This window comes from Schistocerca gregaria, chromosome 1 (assembly GCF_023897955.1).
Source record: "Schistocerca gregaria isolate iqSchGreg1 chromosome 1, iqSchGreg1.2, whole genome shotgun sequence".
Classification (NCBI taxonomy): domain Eukaryota; kingdom Metazoa; phylum Arthropoda; class Insecta; order Orthoptera; family Acrididae; genus Schistocerca; species Schistocerca gregaria.
Window position 1 is genome coordinate 877,399,192 of NC_064920.1, and position 6,369 is coordinate 877,405,560.

The window sequence follows — 6,369 nt, forward strand, 5'->3', positions numbered from 1 at the left end:
AATCTTTCAAGAAGTGCGGCATGAGTAACGCACCCGATGCAAGTGAAGACCACCCTATACATGAAAAGGACAACGATGATGACGACGACGAAGAAGAAGAATAAGGAAGTTCAGATGACGATTTTCGGGGATTCTGAAGGTCAGTTCGGATTTGTAAACTAAGAATTTTTCTAGTCTGGCTTTGCAATGTAATAAAAAAATGGTAAAAATGTTATTTAAAAAAAGTTTAAAAATTAAGGTGCGTCTTATAATCGGTATTGTATTATAGGCCGTAAAATGCGGTACCTAAAGAAATTATGAGCAACTGCTCATCTTCCACATTGTCAAACACATCACAAGCATAAACAAATGCTCACAGCTCTTAAGGTATGCATTTTGTAGCCAATGTTTACTAAATTTTTTTCTTGTTTTGGCTCACACTATCTCCTCCAAACATATGGAAACCAAAGAGCTTGCAGTAGAAGAGGTTTGCTTCAAAGTATCAAAGATGAGCCAGTGGTCATAGTTCCTAATGAATGCATGGCGCTGTGTATACCTGTATGGTAAGGAACTTACAAGATAGTAACGAAGTAGTGTTTCTAAACATAGAAAGGAGTTCAGACGACTTCTGTCATGATGGTTTACTACTCAGACTATACCAAATAGGATGTCTAGAGCTCAGTAAGATACGTTCATTCCTGAAAACAAAATACTTCCTCACATACGCAACAATTGTAGCGACATAAGATTACTTATAGGTGCAGTGCTGCACTATTTGTTTCTAAGACCCGTGCTGTACTCTATCCACTGAAAAAAGACATACCCGAGAGGAGCGCCAGGTGCCCTCTACGCCGATCTTACTGTGTTTTTAAAGAGTAGCTCCAACCTAAATTACTTTTTTTGGAACCTCAGCCAACTGTTTAGTGGCACCCTATAGCATCCCAAATGTTGTGCATCAATACGTGCAAGCATCAAACACTCCAGCTGCATTCGTACGATTGTGAACCATGATAACATTGAAGTCAGGTATAATCGTGTACTTCTCGCGTTATCTTTTTCTGGGACTTGCCATGTAAAATGCTGAATGATTGTTCTCATTTTTAGTTACTTTAAAAAACTTGTTGGTCGGGGTCTGTCTCTGTGTTAATCATTTGTAAATTTAAATAACTTAGCAACAGCTTCCCTGATTCGCGAGTGTATTTCTAAACAGTTTGTGAAGCTATTTTCTAGTAATGCTGTGATATGATGTTCATAATGGATGTTTAATATCCTGGTTTGATGTCTGTTGATAGCCATAATAGCCAATTTGTATATCTGATTTGCTTATGTGTGATATGTTTCACATACATTTAGATTTCCAGAATTAATTATGTTACACCTTTTTCTTTGTTTACTGGCCCGACCACAAGTACTTTCATCGCCATGTATGAATGGTTTCATGCAAAATGTGTTCCATTTATTTACGTTATCTTCAGCTCAGGAGCTACACTGCACATGCGCGCCTCACCTGTATTTATATTCATTAGAAATTTCAGCAATTCAAGTAAGGTGACACTGATCTAATTCTTTGATATGTACTGCGGTGGAGACTACGTCATCGCAACTTACTCCTTGCACCATACAAAATTTAGATTTCAGATTATTAAACAGTGTAGGCAACAGACGATTAAAACATTTGACTCTGCACAAATCGGGCACATGATTCGTGATTTATTACACTTTGAGGCTGTGTAGTATGAGAGTTGTAGTTGCTGTTCCAGGTGCTACACTCGTGTAATATCCGAGTAACTGCGCACCGACGCCACCCCACCTTTCTTTGCACTTTGCGTAAACTTTTCCATCTCCGATTTCAGTTCCAGAGTCAGAGCGCGCTATTAAATGTTCATATTTATTATTTGAATATATATACCAGAGCAGAAAGAGGATTCACAATTTTTTGTGAACGCTGGATGTAGTTTTGAAATTAGTGGCAGCTTGCGACTTATACTGCGGAAGATACCATCACTGTCGGGGAACGAACTGAGGACGAAGGGATAAAGGCAGTCCACAAAAATGTCGAAGTTGTCCACAGCTGTCACGGTGCCTTCGATTAGTACGACGGGTGCGGTGGAACCATAGGTGAATCTCCCCCACAGCATAATTCTTTCCCCACCAACCTGCGTCCGTGGTGCAGTGCATGTTTCGAGCACCCTGTAGTTTCATTCGATGAGCTGACAGTTCACTGCGATTGCATGATATCCAGTTAAAGAGCTCACAGGAGGTTTCCAGAAATAGCCACTTGATTCTACGGGACAGACGGAAAGGCGAAAGGCAGTCACTCGTGGTGGAGGAGGGTAACAATGAGGCTTGGCTCATCTGTGAAATGTGTGTCATTTCTTGTACTGTTCAGTCTTGATTTAAGAAAATTGTTTCAGTAGTTAGAATTCATGAGTGCAGGTGATTAACTGCTTATATCCTGGCTTTTGCAAAGTAACCACTTGTGTTGTTATTTCGCGATTTAGAGGACAAACCACTTTCAAGCTGGCCAAAGTGCGCTTATAAAGATAAACGATTCACATCACACGTATACAGAAAAATATTTGATGAGTACAGATCAAGAAATTTAAATTTTCTTGGTATAAAGAGTTTCCTTGTTACATGAGTATTTTCTTTGGTGGATTTGTGATTGAAAAAGAGTATGTACCACAAAAAGTATTGATAGAAAAACTGAGGAACACTAGAATTCATGAAAGCACCTACAGTGTCAAGAGAGTTTTCAGTTGTTAGGTCATGGACGAACTTAATATTCAGTGTCCGGAGGACTCAAACATCTATCCATAAAACATTATGCTGTTGTGAAACAAAACTGATTCTTAATCGAGACACTTGCTGATGTAGTTTGTTTCTTGGACAAGCGAGAGCTTGCATTCAGAGAACACTTTGAAGATGAAAGTTCAGATAACAAAGGCAGTTACCTTGAATTATTGCAACTTTTACCTATATAGGAGCAGTTTATTCATTATCACTTGCAGATCACTTCTGGATTCAAAGGAACATCTGCACATTTCATAATGAATCAATTGAATCGGTTACAGATGTCATTAATGATAGCATTAAAGAAGAGTTACAGTCATGTAAATTTGTCGGAGCGCAAGCAGATGAAGCGCTGAATGCTTCTTGTAACTCATAAATGGGTATTAGTCTCAGAATTTGTACACAAGACGGTTGCATAGAAAGATTTACTATTTCTCACAATGTCTCTAGTGACAAAACTGCTCAAGATTTATCACAAAATTGTACTCAAAACACTTGATGTTTGGGGAGAGCTAAATATATGATGGAGCCTCAGTAATAGCAGGTGAACGTGGAGTTGTCCAAAATTTTGTTAACCAAAAATATCCGTAAGCTACATCTTTCCACTGGCGTGCGCATAAACTTAATCTAGTGCTGTTACATTTTTTTAAAAATATCAAAGCAGTTGGGCTTTTCGTTCGTAATCTTGTAGCATTCCATTCATTTTAGCAAGAACTCAAACAGAACACAACTCGTAGAAAATAAAGTTTTCAGGTTGCCTCAGACATAATCTGCACGCAGGAATTTCAGTTCACGAGCCGTTCGGAGAATATATCTTAAATACAATTATTTAAAAGACATTTTCCAGATATCAGCACACATGATGAAGTTTGGGATAGAGCAATGCTCAACAGTGCTTCTGGCTTGCTTAGCATACTTAATAAAACTCAATTCCTTTTCCTACTTTACTTTCACAAACAAATATTTGTGTATGTATGCCATCTCCATGCACTTCTTCAACCCAAAATTGCGTATGATATTAGTATGTGCAATGCTAAAACAAGAAGACCATAATTTTAAACTGAAAGTTTTTACAAGAAATTTCGTAGTGAAAAAAGTGTTATTGAAGGTGAATTCTAGTCCCTTTAGGATCTTACGTACAGCTTCTTCTGAAAGAAGTATGAACACCCTTCCAAGAAGTAAACATTGCCCTCGCATGACCATTGCAGATTACGAATTTAAGAAGGTCTGCAGGTGTTAAGTATTTATATCCGAAAGAACGGACACCATTTTCATCTCGCAGCCGTTATGAATCAAGACACAAAGGAGTTAAAGACATTAGCTGCCAGTAGGCGTTGATTTATAACTGGAGAGAGTTGAAAATTTGCCCCAGACCCAAATTCAGACTCTGGTCTGCTCTTTACTAGGTGCATGAGTTCACCACTATGCCATCCGGATCCAGTGATCACCACCACCGCACGGACTACTCTAGCACGTCTCCCGTCAGACACCAATTCTCAACTTACACGACTCGCTGTTGAGGCCCGAGAGAACAGACACCACATATATATAGTTAAAGCAAAGACGGGCAATGATGCCTTCTGTGTAGATGCATGCCAAAAAGAACTGTTACCGGGATCGGAGGGATGCGGCGAATAACGAGGCTGTTGAGCAGGCACTGTATCAGTAGTGTGTGGTGTAAGTTGAGAATTTGGGTCCGACGGGAGATGTGCTAGGTTTGTCCGTGCGGTTGTGGTGACCATTGCCAAGTAAGCAGCGGATCATGGTCCGGCACAAGTTTTCAAGTTGCCCCATTGATATAAATCAATGTCCACCGGCAGCTAACGTCTTTAATTCATGTGCGTATTGATAACTTTGTTACGGAATGGAATCGACACATGGATCTCCTGTATAGAAACGATATAAGGTAAGTCTACCCAGAATTAATCCATTACCTTCGCTACTGACAACCTTCCCATTGTATCGTTCGGTTTTAGGAAACCAAAGGCAAAACACATTTGGCAGCATCGTCTCTGGTAGAATGCTAGAATCTCTGCGCGACGATCTTATGGGATAAGTTCAGTGCTAATTAAATCGAAAACGGCACAAGGTATCGGAATTTTCCTTAACAATTATTTCTCAAAAAATGTTCAAATGTGTGTGAAATCTTACGGGACTTAACTGCTAAGGTCATCAGTCCCTAAGCTAACACACTTCTTAACCAAAATTATCCTAAGGACAAACACACATACCCATTCCCGAGGGAGAACTCGAACCTCCGCCTGGACCAGCCGCACAGTGTATGACTGCAGCGCCTCAGACAACTTTTTTTTAATCTCATTTTGTTCGTTACAATTGTTCGTGGCGGACGTCACCTGACGCCCGTGGAAGTTCTTTATTGATCCATTGACTCAGTTTTTTTATTACAGAGGGCAGCTAACCCTCTGACCGAACACGCTGAGCTACCGTGCCGGCTATAAATGAGAGGGAGCCAACAGCACCCGGTGTTCCCAGGCGGTCACCCATCCAAGTACTAACCGGGCCCGATGTTGCTTAACTTCGGTGATCGGACGAGAACCGGTGTATTCAACATGGCCGTTGGCATCGGCTAGTTATTTCTCAGCACGAGCTACCTTGCAACACCCTCACAAGCTTTTCGCTGTGTTTCAGTTCACTCTGTATGTCCCTGGTACATTATGTTTCAGTGGGTCTTTCGCAGAGATAAGAACATCTTCTGCGGTGGTCGGAATACGGTTTTGATGTCCCATATAAGGACGTCCGCAGTATTTCGACCTTTCACCGTAATATGGTGACTATGATGCTCGTCGAAACGACGCGGTACCTCAACACAAGACAACTTTTCATCATCTGCGAGGATGGGAGACCGGCTTGAAACGCACGCGAAGACGCGTCTGTGAAAACCTGCACGGCCCAGCCACTGGCTGGGAGCTGGCCGCGCCTACTTTATGCAGCGTGAAGACCGGGCCACGTCACGTCACCTCGGAATGAACCGTAATGGGCCGGCAGCCGGCCGCAGCCAGTTAACGTGCGGTGCGCCGGGACCGCCAATTAGAGGCCACCGGGCCGTTATGGGCGGCGTATCGGCGCGGCGCAGCGCAGCGCTCAAAGCACGCTGAGGACCTGTTAAATGGCTCTTCAAGGCCCGCTGCGCCGCTCTGCTCAGGGCAGGCCACGGCCGCCGAAACGAGGGCCAGCGCTCGTGTGGTGCGCCGCGACGCACAGTGCCGGCAGCTTCCCATGCCCTCGGTGAGGCCGCAAAAATTCAGCTGCTGCAGGGGCGCATTCAGAGTATAGCCCACCTGCAAATCGAAAAAGAGCCCGTGCAGCGTTGTACTTCTGCTACTGTTGCAGTATAATGCTAGATTACGATAGGGCTCGAAGCCTTGTGGTCAACCTACACTGAGGACTCCGGCTATTCATTTCCGAACATTCCACTTGTTGATTAGATTCAGAGTCAATACCTCTATGCTAACCAGTATGGATAGCGAAGTACTGATTACGATAGACCCAACAACGGCGACGTTTCATAACTAAAATTCACTGTAGCGGGAATCACGGAAAATTTGTGACTGGGAAGAGGATTTCTCTGTAGGTAGG

The 6,369-nt window shown here is 42.5% G+C and overlaps 1 non-coding gene across 1 annotated transcript; it reads right to left on the reverse strand.

Annotated features, from left to right (window-relative positions):
• Positions 1 to 5,240: 5,240 nt before the first annotated feature.
• LOC126287327 (5S ribosomal RNA) lies at positions 5,241 to 5,354 on the reverse strand. The gene has a single exon (XR_007551772.1). It is a non-coding gene; the product is annotated as a 5S ribosomal RNA (ribosomal RNA).
• Positions 5,355 to 6,369: the final 1,015 nt, after the last annotated feature.